The sequence below is a fragment of the Schistocerca gregaria genome, chromosome 6 (genome assembly GCF_023897955.1).
Source record: "Schistocerca gregaria isolate iqSchGreg1 chromosome 6, iqSchGreg1.2, whole genome shotgun sequence".
Classification (NCBI taxonomy): domain Eukaryota; kingdom Metazoa; phylum Arthropoda; class Insecta; order Orthoptera; family Acrididae; genus Schistocerca; species Schistocerca gregaria.
The window spans coordinates 269102344-269124802 of NC_064925.1; the positions used below are offsets into that span (position 1 = coordinate 269102344).

At 41.8% G+C, this 22459-nt stretch overlaps 1 protein-coding gene across 1 annotated transcript in view; it reads left to right on the forward strand.

Moving 5' to 3' along the window:
- LOC126278575 (odorant receptor Or2-like) overlaps nucleotides 1-22459 on the forward strand; it is a 126228-nt gene that overhangs the window by 56538 nt on the left and 47231 nt on the right. The window lies entirely within an intron of this gene.

The following is a 22459-nucleotide window of genomic DNA, read 5'->3' on the forward strand; positions in this document are numbered from 1 at the left end:
GTAACTCTTAAACTGACTGATTAATCCTAGGCTATGATTCGAAGAAAGAAAGACAGAGAACGTATAAGAAAGTTCATGGGAGCTCGTTCGTATGGATTTTCTTTCAGTTAGTATAAGTGCTTTGTTGTCAATAATATGAGAATACCATACCATACATAAATTTTCGACTTCAATTGATACATCATAAAAACGAGTATGTGTTTTGACGCGTAATAAGAGAGTGGCTTGGACGGTATTACATATATAAAGACAAAGAAAATTTTTATTGCTGCATACTTGCTGTGATAGATGAAGATCTGACAACATATTTGAATTTACCAATAAACCTACAGCCATGGTATCATAGTATCTACCTATTAACAGAAAAAAACCAAATTTATGTAGATCATTGATACTTGTATTCAGATAATTGTTTTTGGCATTTAAGAAAATGAGACTAAGAAAGAATTTTAATCTGCCTTTGCTTCAATGTCCACAACACTTTTCTTTATCACTGATAGATCATGGAATTTTTGTAGAGCTTTGTACGTTTATCATGTCTGCGGTAAAATTAGACTCCTCTTTTATGGTGTTTTAAAGCGATGGTTGACAGAAGAATGTTGAAGACCAACTGCAGCGCTAGAACTTTCAATGAAGAGGTGCTAAGAATAATACAAGGAACTATATCTCTCTGGAAGCAGGTCTAAACAAGAAGGGAGACATTTCAGACACAAGAACATATTGGGGCTAATTTGAGAAGGAGCAACTGAGGTAGAAAACCCAGGGTTGAACACTAGACAGAGAGAGGGAGAGAGAGAGAGAGAGAGAGAGAGAGAGAGAGAGAGAGAGAGAGAGAGAGAGAGAGGGAGGGGCGAGAAAGGCAGAGAGTGAGAGACACAAATAGATGGTAACGAAAACGAATAGTCAGCATGTGATTATTTCATATACTCATAATTATTGCAATAGACTTCACAATGGCATAGAAGTGTATGCCTAATTCGTACTTGGTCCTAATTACCTTTCTTTATGCTATAAACACTTTCTTGTCTGTACGATGAGTTAATAAAAAAATGTACTACAAGATATCACTGAGCCAAAAAAAAAAACAAACAAAAACACGAAATACGTTTCTTTAAACCGTAATTTATATGTAACCGATGTTGGCGAAGGTTCATGTGGAAAAATTACCTGAATAAGTGGTTTAGAAGGAACAAAATAATATTTTTTTAGTTTACACTATTTATTTTCTGTCAGCATTTACCACTATAACAGTAATCCCACAAAGTATATCAGTCATTCTGTTCTTGTGTTATCCACTAACTACTAAGTTGCTACTTATTGCGAAAATTTGCAACAGTTTAATATAGATAACAGTGCATGTCGATAGTTTGAATGAAATACAGCTACAAAATAAGCGGTTTGTTTAAAATATGTTCACTTGTGCATAGAAGTTTTATCTTAAATCAACTTCCATGTTAAAATTAATAGAAATGAGTCCAAAGATTGTAGAACTATCCGCACAATACCTATAGAGGTAAAATACACAAAATATCAAAGAAAAATTACAAATACAACTTGGACACTGCAGTGCTGACTTTTTATAGCATACAGGTGATAAAACTTTGTAATACCTTATACCACATGATAGTATCTTCAAATAAATATAATGTTCTGGAGATATGAAACCAAAACAAGGAGAATTTCAAATATAAGCAGCCGTGTGTACATAATGTAGAGAAAATGATGAACTTTAAAGTCAGGAAATGAAATAATACTGAAACAAACGACTATATGTTAAAACTAAAATCAAATGATCATTCCAATAATATTAAACAAAAAATAACACACACACACACACACACACACACACACACACACACACACATACACATACATACAAACACACACTTTATCTTACTTATAAGTTCATTTCACTTTAGGAACAATATTATATGGCCCAGATGAATGACCAGTTGCACAATATAGGATATTAACAGCATATGAAGTTGAGTGACAAGTTACTTCATAGCTCCTGTAAAATTTTTAAATAATCTTCAAATTCCTAATGAATACATTTTTAATCATTCAAACAATGTGTAATTTTCTAGAATAAAAGCAACAAGCAGTCTGGAGATATCATTACAGTGAAAAAACAAATGATATTAAAGATGCCTTGGATTAGACATGGAGCCTTACATCCAAGGTCAAATTTCCCTGAACTAAGTAATCCCTTTCTCGATCTGTAGTTTTAGTTGGGACTCTGTATATTTAAAGATGTGATACTAAATGTTAGTATTACTTATTATCAGCATATTTATCATAAAAAACAACATAAGAGATTCATGTACAAATACAGAAAATATAAAACCAATGAACAAAAACAGTATTAGTCTAGTTGCTGTAACAAAATATTCTGCACCATTTGTCTTACGTAGTGATTTTCAAAAGTAATTGGTGGTTCACCTGCATATTATTTTCCCTAAGAACATTATACACGTCTATCACACATCTTTTCCATTACATTGATACTACCACATGGGAAAATTTCAGTGGTATATGGAAAGAAGTCAAGAATGTAGATAATATTTAAATGCCATGAAATGAAATGACTTAAGTGTGTGTAATACTGCAATTGTAAATTTGATTCAAATACAGCATATTTCATTAGTTTTAACTACTTTTATGACGATATACTTCAGTTAACTGGAGAGAGTTGCACTGCCAAAAGTTATTTAATTCCATCTTGAACTCCACCTCATAACCCACGATACATTTAATATGCTGTGTAAAGTAACTGAATACAGTTCCATCCATATAAATGTGACTCCTTTCTTTTTTTATCATCAGACGTCTGACTGGTTTGATACAGCCTGCTACAAATTCCTCTCCTGTGCTAACCACTTCATCTCAGAGTATCACTTGCAATTATTGCTGGATATATTCCAATCTATGTCTTCCTCTACACTTTTTGCCCTCTACAGTTCCCTCTAGTACCATGTAAGTCATTCCTTCATGTCTCAACAAATGTTCTATCATCCTGCACCCTCTCCTTATCAGTGTTTTCCATATGTTCCTTTCCTCTCCGATTCTGCACAGAACCTCCTCATTCCTTACCTTATCAGCCCACCTAATTTTCAACATCCGTCTGTAGCACCACATCTCAAATGCTTCAGTTCTGTTTTGTTCCGATTTCCCACAGCCCATGTTTCACTACCATACAATACTGTACTCCAGACGCACATTCTCAGGAATTTCTTCCTCAAATTAAGGCCAATATTTGATATTAGTTCACTTCTCTTGGCCAGGAATGCCCTTTTTCCATTGCTAGTTTGCTTTTGATGTCTTCCTTACTCCGCCCATCATTGGTTATTTTACTGCCTGGGTTGCAGAATTCCTTAACTTCATCTACTTCATGAACATCAATCATGATGTTAAGTTTCTCGTTGTTCTCATTTCTACTAGTTCTCATTACCTTCGTCTCTCTTCGATTTACTCTCAATCCATACTCTGTAATCATTAGACAACTGTTCATTCTGTTCAGCAGATCATGTAATTCTTCTTCACTTTCACTCAAGATAGCAATGTCATAAGCAAATTGTATCATTGATATCGTTTCACCTTGAATTTTACTTCCACTCCTTAACCACTCTTTTATTTCCATCATTGCTTCCTCGATGTACAGATTGAACATTAGGGGTGAAAGGCTACATCCTTGTCTTACACCCTTTTTAATACGAGCACTTCGTTCTTGGTCGTCCAGTTTATTGTTCTCTCCTTGCTGTTGTACATATTGTATATGACTCGTCTCTCCCTATAGCTTACCTCTGTAGAATTGCCTCTCCTGTGCCTTTAACTTTCTTAAAGCCAAACTGACCATCATCTAGCACATCCTCAATTTTCGTTACCATTCATCTGTATACTATTCTTGTAAGCTACTTGGATACATGAGCTGTTAAACTGATTGTGCGATAATTCTATAATTCTCGCAGCTGTCAGCTCTTGCCGTCTTCGGAATTGTATGGATGATGCTTTTCCTAAATTCAGATGGTATGTCTCCAGACTCATAAGTTCTACACACCAACGTGAATAGTCGTTTTGTTGGCACTTCCCCCGATAATTTTAGAAATTCTCATGGAATGTTATCTATGCTAATGTTGAACCCCAAAATTCTTTATAGATGTTGATTTTCGTCCCAATGTTATGTTCATACTTCGAGTATTCCTTGAGAAAATAGAAAATTTCATAGCAAGGTACATACTGAGAAGCAGTTTTCAAAAGGTGAAATTTTTGGACTACGTATCTGCAGAGCATTTTAGAAGTTACACCAAGTATCTAGAATATATAATTACTATCAGTAGCTATTGTACTTCCAAACATTTACCATTGCTTGCTTCTCGTATTTTAGTGTCAGAATAGGCTATTTTCATAGCATTTTATGTACTGTGACTTCTAAAAATCGTAGCTTATCAGTTCATTAGCAATCTCTTCAACTGGAGACTCTTACTACTTTTATTATGATACCGAATAATCTGGAAAAGGTCAAAAGAACCTTCCTCTGACTGTGTTAGTGGAAGACGACTTATGCAGTTTTTAAATTTTATTGTGCAGATCTCGATTTTGGCTGGAGGCTAGCCATTTTCAATGCACTATTATTTTCGCACAATGCATCTAATGCCTGGTGGTCGGGCTGCATCCACAGTTCAGCAGGCATTACATGCACTGAGCGAAAATAAAGGTGCAGTGAGAATGGCTAGGCTCTAGCCAAGGTCTAGATCTACAAATAAATAAATAAATAAAAACTATGACTGATCACTGCAATCTATAATTTACATTTCCTGTTTTTAGTTGACATCAATGGTTCCTCTCATCTGCTCACCTGAAGGTCGCACTACCACTCTGTTCACGAAACACGGATATGATTTTGTGTTTCGAACATTTTTGTATCCAATTTTAATTTTTTTGCATTTGTTGTTTTGATGTACTATCAGTTTTCTATCACTAATATATTAGTGTTATGTCTATATTAGTGACATGAGACTGATTGTACATTAGGACAAAAAGAGCAAACAAAATGATAAGTGGGAAGAAAACTGTTCGAAACACAAAAAACAAGGATGTGTTTCGTAAATCAAGTAGTGGTGCGACATCCATGTGACCAGATGAGAGGAAACACCGATGTCAACTAAAAACAGGAAGAACTGTAAGTAACCACTTGTTGTTGTTGTGGTCTTCAGTCCTGAGACTGGTTTGATGCTACTCTATCCTGTGCAAGCTTCTTCACCTCCCAGTACCTACTGCAACTTACATCCTTCTGAATCTGCTTAGTGTATTCGTGTCTTGGTCTCCCTTTTCGATTATTACCCTCCACGCTACCCTCCAATACTAAATTGCTGATCTCTCGATGTCTCAGAACATGTCCTACCAACCGACCCCTTCTTCTGGTCAAATTGTGCCACAAACTTCTCTTCTCCCCAATCCTATTCAATACTTCCTCATTAGTTATGTGATCTACCCATCCAATCTTCAGCATTCTTCTGTAGCACCACATTTCGAAAGCTTCTATTCTCTTCTTGTCCAAACTGTTTATCGTCCATGTTTCACTTCCATACATGGTTACACGCCATACAAATACTTTCAGAAATGATTTCCTGACACTTAAATCAATACTCGATGTTAACAAATTTCTCTTCTTCAGAAAAGCCTTTCTTGCCATTGCCAGTCTACATTTTATATCCTCCCTACTTCGACTATCATCAGTTATTTTGCTCGCCAAATAGCGGAACTCCTTTACTACTTTAAGTGTCTCATTTCCTAATCTAGTTCAATCAGCATCACCCGACTTTTGCTTTTGTTGATGTTCATCTTATATCTTCCTTTCAAGACGCTATCCATTCCATTCAACTGCTTTTCCAAGTCCTTTGCTGTCTCTGACAGAATTACAATGTCATCGGCGAACCTCAAAGTTTTTATTTCTTCTCCATGGATTTTAATAACTAATCCGAATTTTTCTTTTGTTTCCTTTACTGCTTGCTCAATATACAGATTGAACAACATTGGGGACAGACTACAACCCTGTCTCACTCCCTTCCCAACCACTGCTTCCCTTTCATACCCCTCGACTCTTATGACTGCCACCTGGTTTCTGTACAAATTGTAAATAGCCTTTCGCTCCCTGTATTTTACCCCTGCCACCTTTAGAATTTGAAAGAGAGTATTCCAGTCAACATTGTCAATAGTTTTCTCTAAGTCTACAAATGCTAGAAACGTACGTTTGCCATTCCTTAACCTTTCTTCTAAGATAAGTCGCAATGTCAGTATTCCCTCACGTGTTCCCGTATTTCTACGGAATCCAAACTGATCTTCCGCGAGGTCGGCTTCTACTAGTTTTTCCATTCGTCTGTAAAGAATTCGTGTTAGTATTTTGCTGCTGTGGCTTATTAAACTGATTGTTCGGTAATTTTCCCATCTGTCAACACCTGCTTTCTTTGGGATTGGAATTATTATATTCTTCTTAAAGTCTGAGGTTATTTCGCCTGTTTCATACGTCTTGCTCACCAGATGGTAGAGTTTTGTCAGGACTGGCTCTCCCAAGGCCGTCAGTAGTTCCAATGGAATGTTGTCTACTCCGGGGGGCCTTGTTTCGACATAGGTCTTTCAGTGCTCTGTAAAACTCTTCACGCACTATCGTATCTCCCATTTCATCTTCATCTACAGCCTCTTCCGTTTCCATAATATTGTCCTCAAGTACGTTTCCCCTTTACAGACTCTCTATATACTCCTTCCACCTTTCTGCTTTCCCTTCTTTGCTTAGAACTGGGTTTCCATCTGAGCTCTTGATGTTCATACAAGTGGTTCTCTTGTCTCCAAAGGTCTCTTTAATTTTCCTGTAGGCAGTATCTATATTACCCCTAGTGAGATAAGCCTCTACATCATTACATTTGTCGTCTAGCCATCTCTGGGAAGCCATTTTGAACTTCCTGTTGATCTCATTTTGAAGACGTTTCTATTTCTTTTTGCCTGCTTCATTTACTGCATTTTTATATTTTCTCCTTTCATCAATTAAATTCAGTATTTCTTCTGTTACCCAAGGATTTCTAGTAGCCCTCGTCTTTTTACTTACTTGACCCTCTGCTGCCTTCACTACTTCATCCCCCAAAGCTACCCATTCTTATTCTACTGTATTTATTTATTTATTTATGCATTTATTTTACCTGGCAAGATTAGGGCCTTCAGGCCCTCTCTTACACCTAACCAGGCATACTCAGATTGAACGAGTTACAGTTTCTACATAACATTAAGGAAATATAGCCTATTATGCAGTATTGATGTTAAAGAAAAAAATAGATAACAGTAGTACAATGATAATTATACCAATAAAAAATAATTATAACAATCAAGATTAATAATAATAATAATAATAATAATAATAATAATAATAATAATAATAATAATAATGACTATATATATGAAAGTAAACATACTTTTCTTTTCTGAATGTCAGTCCCATTGTTAGTGGGAATTTTCTCGTTATGTTCTTGCAGCTTGTGAGTTATTCTCATCGAGCAGAGACATAAGACGATAGATTGGGGTGAAAGAGATATATAAGAGGTAGATAGGTTAGAGGAAGAGAAATAGAACGGTAAAATTCGAAGCTGTGATGGAGAGGAGAAAGAAAGAGATGGAAGGGGCACAACAATGGTGGCTATACCGTCCATAATATGTTAGTCTTGAGTTCCCTCTTGAATGTTGAGTAGTTCTGGATAAGTCGAAAATCACATGGGAGCGCGTTCCATAGTCGTAGGGCTGAGATGGAGAATGACACGGAGAAAGATTTTGTGTTATGTAAAGGTACAGCCAAGATGATAGACGTATCCGATCTGGTGTTGCGATTGTGGAATGATGATAGGTGTTTAATGTGAGAAGATAAGTATTGGGGGCACCAGTGGCTAAGAAATCGATGAAGCAAGCACATCGTGTGGAGATCGCGTGCCTTATGTGGGCGTATCCAACTTAGCTGGGAGTATGAAGGACTGATATGATCATACAACCGAATATTGCACACGTATCTAACGCAAGCATTCATCACTAGTTCGAGGCATCTAGAATTTTCACTATTTGTGCCGTGTTGAACTACATCGCAGTAGTAAAGATTAGGCAAGACTAGTGTTTCGACTAATTTTTGTTTAACATGGGTTGGAAATATTTTTCTAAATTTTTGAATTGTATTTAGGGAGGGGAGCGATTTCCGGCAAGCTGTGACTGTTTGTTCTTCCCAGTTTAGGTGTTCATCCGAGATTATTCCAAGGTCTTTTACTGTTTTTTGGTATGGTAGTTGGGTACCATTGAGGAGTATTTTAGGGTGTGTTTCGCGAAAGTACCGGCTGATTAACTTTGGATGAGATATAAGTATGACCTGGGATTTCTTGGGGTTTAGTTTCAGACCTAGGTTCTGTGCCCATCGGGAAACAGAGCAAAGATCTACGTTCATACTCGCTACTGCGCCAGCAATGTTTTTGGGGCTTGCACTTATGTACAGTTGGATGTCGTCGGCATAAAGATGGTAGTTGCAGGAGTGAATCACTGAAGAAATATCATTAATGTACAGTGAGAAGAGTAGTGGACCAAGGACGGAGCCTTGGGGAACTCCAGAGCTCATGCTTTTCCATGATGACTTTTCCGACCCACAAATGACTTGTTGACTTCTGTTTTTGAGGTAGCTGTCGAACCAGTGTATAGCGCTGTTTGAGAAATTCAGCTGTTTCATTTTAGTTAGTAATATATCGAAGTCAACTGTGTCAAAAGCCTTGCTAAAGTCAAGCAGTGTTAGGATAGTAGCTTCACGTCTGTCCATAGCATGTTTAATGTCATCAGTTACTTTGATTAATGCAGTTGCTGTACTATGGTGCTTTGGAAAGCCTGACTGATATTCGTCATGGATGTTATGAGTTTTGAGGTAATCTGTCAGCTGTTCATGGACGATGTACTCTAGGGCTTTAGAAATTGCAGGTAGTATGCTGATTGGCCTGTAGTCACCTGGCGACTTAGGGTTGTCAGTCTTGGGTATAGGCTGAATTAAACTTTGCTTCCACTCAGTAGGATATCTACTACTGACAAGAGACAGGTTGAAGATGTCTGCGATAACTGGAATAATAGTGTCTACGACGTTCTTAATCATGCCAATGCTCACTTCATCATTTCCTACTGCCTCGGAAGAGATTCTCATAATTGCCTTGTGTACTGTGCCTGTAGCGACATGTTTTAGGAAAAAACTTGTCTCTCGAGAGATTGATATCTTGGGGCTGGTAATTTGTCGCTGCGTGGCAGTTTACAGCTGTTGAGAAGAAATCGTTTAGTTCTTCTGCAGACTCTTGATAAACAGCGTCAGATATTCGCTTCCCTATACCGAAACTGCGCAGCTTTTTCCACAGTGCAGCAGGTTTTGATATGCCGCATACGACAGAGCGGGCATGTCTGATTTTGGCATTCCTCACGCTTTGCTTGGTTCTGTTTCGGAGTTTCCTATAAGCTTCGTACGCCTCGGGAGTTGGGTTACGCTTGAAGGCCCTATGCGCAGCATCACGTTTATTCATTAACTGGCGTAATGCAGTGGTGAGCCACGGAGCGGGAGCTCTCTTTACCTTGACAGTGCGTTGAGGAGCATGTTTATCATACAGTGCAATAATTTTGCGACATAATTGCCGAATTTTTCCGTCTAGAGTCAGTTCATTGCTTATATCATGCCAAGGTACGTCTTAGCAATCCTTTTGAAGAGCGTCATGGTTAACATTTTTTAAGTTTCTGTAGGTTACCAGGTGAGATTTTTCTTTGGTAGTATGCATTGAGTAATTTAAGAATATCACGTCATGAGCAGAGAGTCCCGGAGCGGACGTCTGATTGGCGCAGATTACTTTATCTAGTCGCTTTGTTGCTATTATATCTATGATTGTGTGGCTGTGTGGCGTGTGATGAGTTGGGTCCAGCGGTGTTAAACTGATATCATTGGAGTGGAACAGTCGCCTTAGTTTTTCGGCAGAGGGAGATTTTACCTGTAAGTCGAGGTTTGTGTCGCCCATAATGATTATGTGTTCATACTGTGTCACGAGTGAGGACAGGGCAGACTGAAAGGAGGACATGGCACCGACGTTTGGAGGTTTATAGATTACTCCAATTAGCAGTTTCTGATTTGGTGTATTTATTTCGAAAAACATGAACTCTGCTTCTCCTTTGCCCTTTGCATCCGATGTGCATAGTACAGTAGGTGTCAGATCAGAGCGAACATAGGCACCCACACCACCTCCGCGTCGTGTTTCACGATATACCCTTAGGAGAGAGTAACCAGCGATTCGGATAGCGTCGGAAGAAATGTTTGGTTTCAACCAAGTTTCAGAGACGAGGATAATGTGGAACAGCGATTGGCAGAACAGGTCACAGAACTCGTCGAAGTGAGCCGTTAGCGACTGCGCGTTCGCGTGGGCCACAAAGAGCCCGCCGCCGGAACCGGTCCGTCCCATTGTGGCCGCCTGTAGGACCGAGCGCGCTCCGTTTACCTGCTGGCCGGAAGAGGGACAAAAGCTGGATTTCGCGGGGCAAGACATATTTACAGGTGTGTCCAAGGTCGTGACTGACTCAAGCGTCTGTGGACTAAAAGTGAAAAACACGCTGGCCCACGCGAACGCGCAGTCGCTAACGGCTCACTTCGACGAGTTCTGTGACCTGTTCTGCCAATCGCTGTTCCACATTAAGAAGGGAGCGAAAAGAAAGATGGAAAGTGGCAGTAGTGGTTACGAAAAAGATAGTAGTAGTAGTAGTGGTAGTGGCGAAGATGAAAATAACAGATATAGAAAGGCGGTTGTAAGGAGATTCCTGTTAATGGAGAATGTTAATTCCCATTTGACTGACAATATGAATATACATGAGCACTTATGATAGACAAATAAAGAAACAATATTTTTGTGAAACAGTTGACTGATTTTAAATAGAGTACTTATGGTACTTATAGAAATAACGGAGCTGTATGTAAGCTAAAAAAATGAAAAGAAAGAATAAAAATTAACTTATATTAGACAGATTATAATATGAGACTTTGTCTCTCGCGAGATTTCGCTCAGTCTTTCAGTTCGAACATGTTTGTCACCGTTTTCCTCCCTCTTTCCGTCTTGATTACGATCCTGCCATCCTGGGTCCATACATTTTGAAGGCCAAACTGTGTGATCGCAGCGTTCAAAACTTTTAGTCTTTCGCGCGTCAGATCTTCCCTCAGGGTAACCCCGCTCTTGGCGAGTTTTCTTTTCTGAGCAAACACTTCAGCTCTTTTCCGGTAAGACACAAATTTAATTATTATGGGCCTGGGTTTCCTGGCACCTGGTATCCTGCGCCCAACACGGTGGCTTCTGTCAATATCGGCCACGTCGATCTGCACGCCAAGTTTCTCACGCACGAGGCTAATGGCCAGGTCGTCGGTGTTTTCGCGATCGTTTTCAGCTACCCCGAACAAGTGCAAGCTGTTCCTTCGCTGATACTGCTCAATTTCATCGGTGGCAGCAGACAGTTTAGCTTCTAGGTCGGCGGCTTTTTTCTCTTGTGCGGCCAGCGACTTCCTAAGAGACTGGATTTCGGTGCTGTTGCGCCTGACAGACTCTTGCAGTTTGTCCATGACCGCGGCCGTCACGGAGTCCGTGATGGATTGGACGATTACGTCTAGCGTGTCTTTGCTGTGCAGCGCCGCACTCACCTGGGACCGGACGAGCTCCCCGATGTCGGGAAGCGGGGCCTCACCTGCCGCCGGAGACCGGGCGCCCGCGCTGCCTGCGCCCCTGTAGCCTCGCCTGCTGCCGCTTACTCGTGCTCTTCCCATTTCTTATTACATATTACATATTTATTTACATAAAAAAGCGAGTAGTGGACTGTTTCATAATCCACGAGTGACGCACATCAAAACAAAAGCATATGATAACTGTATCACTATAGATCCCACTGATGATGCCTTAAAGTGGAAAAAAGGTGAAATGGGTATACTAAAATAAATTAAAGTGCAGCAAGAGGAGGCATTTTTATTTACAAGATAAATATTTCTGTGCTAAGTGCAGAGGATGGACATGCATACAATCTTGTTAAAAATCTATTAGTCCGCTATCCGATAATATGTAATTTTTTATGAAGAAATCTGTCCATAGCCGTAATATATTACAAATGATAAGAATTTCTTCCAATTGGGGATCACAATCTGTACAAATTTATAACGTAAAGGTGGTGAATGTTATTGGCTGTGCCTATCATACAGAAATCTATATGTCATGTAATATCAGCGAATGTCTATTAAAAATGGACATATTCAAGTGCTCAGGTGGAACTCAGCTGATAGTGTGTGGCGTGAAGCAATCTGTATAACGAGTACAGTTAATAAAGAAGCCATGACTTGACTTAGTAATTATTATAGGTTCCAACATACCACTCACCTAGGAAACAATGCCTTTTCCTTTGAAATATAAGCTGACTGTCACTGAAATTGTTTCTTTATGCTAAGTACTTATAAATTCAGTTGTACATGAACGTTTCGGAAACTTTTGAAAATGCTGGCAGTAATGTGTATCAGTGCCAGGTGAGGCCTAAATTGCTGACGTCAACACTTTTTGGTGTGAAGGTTCCTGGAATTGCACCGATGTCAGCACTTGTGGTGTCAAAGTTACATGAATTGCTCTTCCATTGGTGAGGAAGGTCTTCTGGTTATATTCAAGGTGACAGCCATCCCCTCTCCTTTACCTGGTTTGCTCTCAGCTGACCTGACTGTGCTCTCAGTCAGTCGCTAGCGTGCCCCACTGCTTTTGGGCAAGAGACTGTCACAGCGTAGCCTGTACTCAAAGGCACCGAAATGATTGGAGTTATTCATCAGTAATGTGTTGTTGCTCTCCATTTGTGCCTGTCCACAAAACTGAACACTAAGCGCTCACATGTGTCTGCCTGCTTTAAACTGTATCCATTCTTGCAGCGCAAGATGTGTGCAATGTAGATGTAACCATACACTCTAAATAACTAGCTGCCTAACAGGTCTCCATATATCGACACTTCCAGTTTATTAGAACAATTTAATTCCAACTAATCCTTTTGCGCAATTGTTTGAGTTTAATCGTTTGTATTCTGTAGTGAAGAGGTCAGATTATTTTTTGAAAATAAAAACAGTGATATAAAAAAATAACTAATTAGCAATGAAAATTGTTATGGATCCATAACATTCATTAATATATCGTTTCTCCTTTAAATATGACTTCCAAACATATATAAGGCAGTAAAAAACCACATTTTCCGTAACAAGAATTTTTTTGTACTTTAAACATAATGCCACTATTTTTCGTTAAACTAATACTGTCATGTAGCAAGATAATACATACAATTTATTTACACTAAAATTAATAAAGAATCTATACACTATACAATGCTTATACAATAAAATATTCTTTTTCTTTCTATAAACAGTTGTCTCAGACTTTGTACAATTTGCAACACATGGGAAACGGGGACTTCCAAGAGTAGGTGAATAAAAACGACACATGTATACGCAATTACATGCAATATATACGCAAATGGATAGTGTGCAGCCATGTAGATACCACACACACAAGATATATTCACACAAAAAAAAAAACACTGGCATCGTAGTGAAAGCACTGCTTGTAATCTTTGGTCATGCTAACCTTTGTAGCCACACAATAAATACCCTCATCCCACCACTGGGTACTGTCAGTATCTATATGTATTTTTACGTCTGAGCTCCTCAGACTCCACAATCTGTGACCGGTTCACCTTGTCTTTCATCAGGCTGGTAACCTCCTGGCTCTGGTGTGTTATTCCATAAAGATTATAGGTCATATACCCAGAAATGTCAAATACCTCAGGATTGTACATACTTGCTTCATGAAATGTCTTGTGTCGTAGCCCACATCACAATGATAAACTAAATGAATTCCATAGTGCTTTCTTACATTACAGAATTAATCATTAATTTTCAAGTATGCTTTCGAAAATGACCCATGACAAGGGCTCTCGTGTTGGTATTTACATCAATGTGTTTCTTCAACGAGGCATGCTGTTTAAAGGATGCGCTGCAAGTGATTAAAATGTTTATCCCCAAACTGAAGCATTGCTGTAGATTTCTTTAGTGTTTTGTCATCGTATTGGGGCTGAATTCATTGCATGGAAATAAGCACCCTGGACACAGTGGCAAGTCAATGTGTGCTTAATGGAAATGGGTAGGATATGTGAGGTGTGCCTCCATGACAGACCCTTCACTGGAATCCGCAGCCACATCTTGGATCTTTTTCTCCAGTCTGACCGTTTCCTCTCTGGCAACCATTGGTACCTTCCACACAGCAACGACTGTTGCATGGTGTCCCTGCTGACGTTGCTTACATCTAAATAAAGGATCTAACTCAAATTATCAGATAGCCGGCAGTCCTCCTCTTTCATTGGTGGGTTATCGCCTTGTCTTAGCTGTGCTCCCAAGGGCAAAGCCCCTCACGAATCCATCATTCTAATGCCAACGTCTTCAAACGTTCTTCTTAACGTTGCATCATACAAAATCCCAAGTGTGACGTAATAGAAGGTAGGATACAGTGTGTATATGGCCATGAAAACACTCTAGATTATCTCAAAAACGTTTGCAAGAAAGTACACCTTAGTGTTCATGTGCAAATTACCATACCAGAGACACCTGCAAAATATTTATCAAATGCCTAAATGTGGATACTATATGGTAGTGCCTGCGAGTTTAGTGTGAATGAGATTATGTCAGGTACCACAGTTTATTGAGTCTCTTTTTCGAATCCAGGTATTCATGAGGAAAGACCCCCACATTTGTCACGAGCTGAAACTTTGCATCATTGGCATATGAAGCTCTGATGAAATGCATATACTCCTAATGTATTGTGTTAGCAAGTTCCTGAAGAGATGCTTGCTTCAAACATAATGAATCCCAGAGATAGAACATTATTATTGGTGTGAATCGCTAGGTAAATGAAATGTAGTTTTTTACATTGTCGGGTATGACACTGTCCATATAATTTTTGAAGCTGCAATCATCCAAGTGCTGAACCAGAAAGTGAAAGTCATACTTCCTCAAATTATAGGACAAGACAGACACGTGTCACGGCAGTTATATTTCAAGTTGTATTTGCTGCAAGCTGCACTGCAGAACTTTGTTGTTAGATGACAGTGGTCTCTATGTGAAGTTTCCTCATCTCTGTTTAACGGCAGCTCAAACTTCCTGCTCATATAAGACGTCACTTTCCTGTGATTTGGTCATGGGAGAGTTTGTTCTATAGATCTCATGTAGACTCATTGTAAGATTTTTTGAGCTCAGAGAGCGACGTTGTTATAGAATCTCACCTGACTTATGATACAAACTGATGGAGTTACATGACATACAACTTGATATTGTGGTATTATTATGTTGTACATGTCCCCCATTGAAGGAGGTGTGTTAGGTGGTGGGTTCACTTTCAGAATATGCCACAGGAGCTAGTAAGCACTGAAAGTGAACATATATGGCGAAGACATTGCGCTACTGGAGGTAGGCATTCTTAAACTTAAAGAACTCTTCATTCTCAGTAGGCTTTTCCACAAGTACCGGTTCCTGGCTAGGGCAGTCCAAAAGATGCGTTTCTAGACACTTGCTCTTAGATAAAGAGCTGACACATCTATGACAAAAGTACTGTTTATGCTCGTCTTTATACAATTGAATTGAAAGTGTGCTGTGCTGGTGCATAATGGCGAGATTCAGTACCGACAGATCGCTTTGATTGACAGGATCACTGACTGTGGTGTAGTCAGAACGATTTTCCTCCACCAGAGGGAATCACAGTGACGATTAGGTCGATTGACAGATGCTCTCACTCAGGGATCAGGAGTCAAGTGGATTGAGTGGCGACGGTGGGTAGTAAGCGCCGGGATGTCGTAGCCGACAGGTCCTTGGCTTGCTGTATTTTGGAATGTTGAGTAATGTCTGGTGTCGGCTGGATCAGTTGAGATTACCTGATGCAGATGTTATTTTGGTGTGTTGCTGGGGCACTGTAGCGGCACCATCGTTCAGGATAGGGAAAGTTAGTTTTGTGCGATATTCTGAGCGAAAGTTGGAGCAAGGTGCGGGCCAGATTGCAGTGAGTTAGGCATACCAGCAGTTGCGAAGGCAAATAGAGGCTACAGGGGTGTGGAAATGCCGGAGAGGGCACACACAGCAGTTTCCATGGTGCAAGTCACAGGCAGACGAGGGCCACTAGCCAACCTAAGTGTTATGCATACGTGATGTGAAGCAGCACGCTTGACGAAAACAGAGGCACACAGCCGAGTATAAATAAGTGCCATTTTCTAACGAGATTCAATTCAAGTCCATGGCGGGTCGTTGGTTCGACTCTCTGGGGCTGACACAGGGTCCGCAGACAGCCAGGGCGGGCCGCTCTTCACCTTGCTACTATGGGCAGTCATCTCGGCTCCCGATACAAGCCGCAGACTTCCGAGGCGAGGGCCGCAGATTCGGATGCCGGATCGTGGGCGGTCGTTGCCGCCGTGTTCTCAGCTATGCCAACGAGAAGTAGCGGCAGCAGGGCCGACCTAGAGTTCCCAGCGGAGCAGCGCGGAATCAACGGGGATGGTGGCCGATGAGTTGGTTGCTAGCGCAGCCATCTTGATGTAATCCGAACTCTGCAGCTGGTGTACAAAGCCGGCGCAACACAGCATTGCGTTGCACAGGCCGCTGGGGCGCTTCCTCAGCATTGCGGGGCCCTGTGATGCAGACTGAGGTAAACGGAGTGCTGTAGTGGCAACAAATGAATCATTTGGAAAGTTCTAGCAGAGTTTTAATATGGCAACTCCTGACACCCACCCACTACATTTGGTGTCTTCCCACTACATTTGGTCATCCTGATACATCTGGTGGGAGAAGCCACCATTACATTTAGTGTCAGAATAGCGGATGTCGTCTGTACAGTTCAACGTTCGAGTCCACCGCCTGCAGTACAGTCACAAGATGTCGTCAGTGCTGACAAAATTGTTCTTTGTGAGTGTGGGACGTTTTCTTTCTTTTTTGTTTCTTCGAGCATGGCTCCCGGCCAAGCCACATTGTTAGATGTTTGCGTGGGCATAGTATATTTTGTTGTCAGAATCAGTGTTAGTATGTTTAGGGAGTAACATTGTTTTGTGGCGTTTAATTACTTTTGGTGTTAATTTGAGTGTGATGTTACTGAGTATGACGATACGGAGTTGTAGGAAGTCAGGTTATTCTTGCGGTTAATCGTTTTGTTTTGAGACTAACTGAGAATGAAAGCAACACAATGGCAGAATCAAGGACGCAACGTGTGTCGGAACCACAAGTGGTGAGGATTTTGTTGGAAAAAGTAACACAATTGACAGCAGACAATACGCAGTTGAAAAATGAATTAATATCTAGAAGTGAGAGGGAAACTGCATCTGATCAGTCGTTGTTGCCTAGGGTGCAGGAGATTGATCCAGCTGTTACGAGTCTGGTTATTCCGTTTTCTGGCTCATGCATCTCCTTGGCCATTGTCAAGTGTTATGACTGCCAGTGGGCTGTTGGTGCGCCCTTATATACGCTAGTTGCAGGCTGTGACGTCACTGGTGCCCGTGACATTGCCATATATGGGCATGTTTTGAGTCGGCGTTCGATGTGCCCTCTTCAACCGCGCGATCGCTGGATCCCACGCAGTGCTGAGCCGTAAGCCACCGTCTCTATTCAGCGTGTTTGTGGTAATTTTTATTTTAATAGCTTCCTGTATTAAACTGCCCCAGAAGACAGAGGTATCGTCAAATTTTATGTGGTGACCGTTTCTAATACATGCTCAGCTAACGCAGATTTCTCTGGATAGCGTAGGCGATAATACCTCTCATGTTCTTTCATGCGTTGTTCCACAGTGCGCACTGATTGTCCGATGTACCTCTGGCCACACTCACAAGGTATTTCGTAAACTCCAGGTGTTCTGAGACCTACAGCATATTTAACTGGTCTCAGTAATCGACGGATTTTCGTTGGAGGCCTGAAGATCGATTTGATCTTATGTCTTTTCAACAGGCGGCTTATCTTGCCCGACACAGAGCCACAGAATGGCAGCAAAGCAAGTTTCTTTTCCTGCTCTTCGTCGCTGGTCTTATTCTGATATTTCCCAGAAATCACTCCTTTCACTTGATGGGCGCTGTAGCCGTTCTTCCTGAAAACCTCGTGGCTCAGTTCGTGGGGCAGGTTGTCGTCGTCTGATATTACTCACGATGCACTAATGTTTGTAACACTGTGCGCTTCTGTGCTGGATGATGATGGCTGGTGGCGTGCAGGTACAGGTTTGTGTGGGTGGGTTTTCTGTAGACGCTGTGGCCGAGGCACCCATTTCGTTTACGGTGGACAAGGACGTCGAGGAAATTCAATGCATTACCGTTTTCACCTCCATGGTGAACTGGATATTACTGTTGATGCCATTGAGGTGTTCCAAAAACTCGCCTAATTTCTCACGTCCGTGTGGCCAAATGACGAACGTGTCGTCAACGTGTCGAAAGAAATACTTAGGCTGCAATGGCGCAGTATCTATGGCAATATCCTCAAAATTCTCCATGAAGAGGTTTGAAACAACTGGAGCCAACGGGCTACCCATTGCTACACCGTCTGTCTAATCGTAATACTGGCCGTTGTATACGAAGTAGGATGACGTAAGAGTGTGCCTAAATAGCTCGACCACATCACTTACAAAGTACTGGGAAATTAGATCCAGAGAATCTTTGATAGGCACATTCGAAAACAGCGCCACTACATCAAAACTTACCATAATATCGTCCTCACTAAGGCGTAGACGGTTGATTATGCTGATAAATTCTGCTGAGTTTTTTGTATAACGTTCCCAGTGTCACATGTGGAGCGAGAAGCTTGGCCAAGGCTTGGAGAGCCTATTGTGGACACAATAAGGCGAAATGGCGTCCCGTCCTTGTGTATCTTCTGTAAATCATAAGCAGTAAGTGGTCTAGGCGCCTGTGGGAGAAGATTCGTAACCACACTGTCTTCCACTGAAGACCGTTTAAGAAGTTCTGATGTTTTTCTTACTATGCTTGATGTCGGGTCGCGTGGTCGCTTCCGATAGGTATCTTCGTTCAGTACCGCACAGATCTTCGTATCAGAATCCTCGAACTCCATAATTACGGCGGCATTGCCCTTGTCAGCGGGAAGTGTCACAATGCTGTCATCATTACGTAGTGCTCGAAGGCCGTTGCGCTCAGCCCTGGTCATGTTGGATGCTGGTAACTTCGCCTTTGTCAGTATACGCCTGCTTTCTCGCCGTATTTCGTCCGCTGTTTCATGTGGGAGCTTGTGGACTACCTGTTCAACAAAGCTTATTATTTCACAGACAAGAATGTCCCGCGGTGAAGGTGCGAAATTAAGTCCTTTCTTAAGTGCCGATATTGCACCCGCGTCTATATGTGGTCGGCACCATGTTGTTGTTGCGAAAGGCGGCCGAACTTTCCTTTCCGCTTCTCTGTAGTTCGTTCCTGTGCTGACGTCTGTTGAGAAACCGTAGCAGCGTCGACCCATTCCCAGTCCAAAGCTGTGAGTGTTCTTGATAACTGCAGGTGCAAAGCTATAAGAGCGCGTCCATTTGCATCCAGCTGTTGCCTTGTGTTGTGAATCCTTTCTCGTAATAATGCAAGCCTGGCACGACGAAATATCCTCCTGGTATCCCATCATATCAACACCGCTGCCACCAGGAGCAAGTTATCAGGGCCAATGGCAGACCCTGTGTCTACCAGGCAACAGGACACATACTGAACCGAAGTGACTGAAATACCAATCATTTCCGCAGAACATACAACTGTACATGTCCTGTGAATATGGACGTCCTGTCTCTAGTCGTTCCTTGAACACGAGTTTGTAAGAGACAAATTTCACCACAGCACGCACCCCCGCCCCCCCCCCCCCCCCACCTCGCCCTCTAATGTTAAATTACTCATTCCCACCCTGTGTCTACCTATCATGTTCACTGTTACACTTTGGTTTGCAGTACCTGGCTGGATACTCAGCAATTCTGACAATGCAGCTCATAGCATTCCTATTATATGTGGTGTGCTCGTCAAACCTGTAATATTTATAACCTATGGCGAAAATATTTTGCCTATTTTGAACTTGGGCCACCATATCTGCCTCTCCCATCTCCTTCATGGCTGCTGTTGCTTCAGCTAAGTTCTTAGGAGACTCGGTTCCTACTTTTCTTTGCACGTCAGCTGTCAATCCCCTCATATGGCTATCTAATACCCTCTATTCTCCTTCCTCCTATAGGACCCTGTTGGCAACATTTATTTCCATAAACGCACATGTATTGACGTTTAGCTTCCTAGTACTGTCAATAAAATTTTCAAAGAATTCTCCTACTTTTTCCACACACTGCTCAACAGTTATTCTCCCTTCCGTATCACTGTACGAACCTGTCCTCAGATATTAAATTGTTGACGAAATTTTCCATTTCTCATGATAGATTACATATGCTTTAGCATTTCAAACTAAACGTAGCTTGGACATATGCAAAAGCTGTTCCTCCACCCAATATCCCAGCCTTGTAGCTGTTAACAAGTTGTCTACAGTCGCTAATACACACATTAAAAAAGTATTGTATCACCCCGGTTCCACAATTCCCTAAGAATGATGTTGACTGTGGAGATTGCATCACAGGCACAGTTCCTTTGACTGTTCAGAGATGTCACTAAACCCACTCAAACATTTAAACAACCATGCATGAGCCATGCATGAGCACCGCCTATTAAACGGATGGGGGCCGGCCGCGGTGGTCTCGCGGTTCTAGAGGCGCAGTCCGGAACCGTGCGACTGCTATGGTCGCAGGTTCGAATCCTGCCTCGGGCATGGATGAGTGTGATGTCCTTAGGTTAGTTAGGTTTAGGTAGTTCTAAGTTCTAGGGGACTAATGACCACAGCAGTTGAGTCCCATAGTGCTCAGAGCCATTTGAACCAAACGGAGAGGGTGCAACAGACGATCAGATCCAGTAATTCCACCAGGAAGCAGGTACACGGCTCGTGCTGTCTATAGTTCAACCATGCCTGGACGGTAAATACCGTAGTTCGATCGCGTCCGCATTGTTACTTTGTGGTAGGAAGGGCTCCCAACAAGGGAAGTGTCCAGGCGTCTCTGAGTGAACCAAAGCGATGATGTTCGGACATGAAGGAGATACAGAGAGACAGGAACTGTCGATGATATACCTCACTCAGGCCACCCAATGTCTAATACTGCAGTGCATGACCACTACCTAGGGATTATGGTTCGGAGGAACCATGACAGCAACGCCACCATGTTGAATAATGCTTTTCGTGCAGCCACAGGACGTCGTGTTACGACTCAAACTGTGCGCAATTGGCTGTATGACGCACAACTTCACTCCTGATGCCCCATACGAGGTCCATCTTTTTAACCACGGCACCATGCAACGCTGTACAGATGAGCCCAACAACATGCCGAATGGACCGCTGAGGATTTGCATCACGTTCTCTTCACCGATGAGTGTCTCATATGCCGTCAACCAGGTAAGTGGTAAAACGTGGGACCGATGTACGTCGCTGGTGGTCACAGAAGGCACCGTAGCGGCTGAACGATGTATGAATGTCATCATCGGACCGATAGTGCAACCATATCGGCTACATATTGGCTTGGCATTCCTCTTCATGGACGACAATTCGCGCCCCCATCGTGCACATCTTGTGCAGGACTTCCTTCAGGATAACGACATCGCTCGACTAGAGTGGCCAGCATGCTCTCCAGACATAAACTCTATCGACATTCCTGGGTTAGACTGCGAGGGATGTTTATGGCTGATGTGACCTTCAATCACTCTGAGGGATCTACGCCGAATCGTCGTTGAGGAGTGGAACAATATGGACCAACAGTGCCTTGATGAACTTGTATGCCTCGACGAATACAGGCATGCATCAATGCAAGAGGACATGCAGCTGAGCATTAGAGGTACCGGAGTGTACAGCAAACTGGACCACCAGCTCTGAAGGTCTCACTGTATGGTGGTACAACATGCAATGTGTGGTATTCATGAGCAATAAAAAGGGCGGAAGTGATGTTAGTGTTCATCTCCTGAACTCTCGGAACTGAGGTGATGCAAAACTTTTTCTGATGTGTGTACATCCTCTCCTGCCTTAGCAGAAAAAAGAGAAACTATAGTAGCTGTACTGGCATGCAGAACAGGAACTGAGATACTAGAAGGGGGCCTATTCACTCTTAGTATCTCTACTCGCTTGGACAACTGAGTATTGTCTTCCTGCATTTCTACCATATGATTAACGGCGTGAACCGTTACGCCAATATAAGAGGCTGACGACTGCTAAGACTAAACGACAATGGCCAGCGGGTGGCAAGTGCATGTGCTGGGGCAGAGAAGTACTCCACCGCATAATGACAGTTAGGGGCGCATGTGGCCTTATTGATGC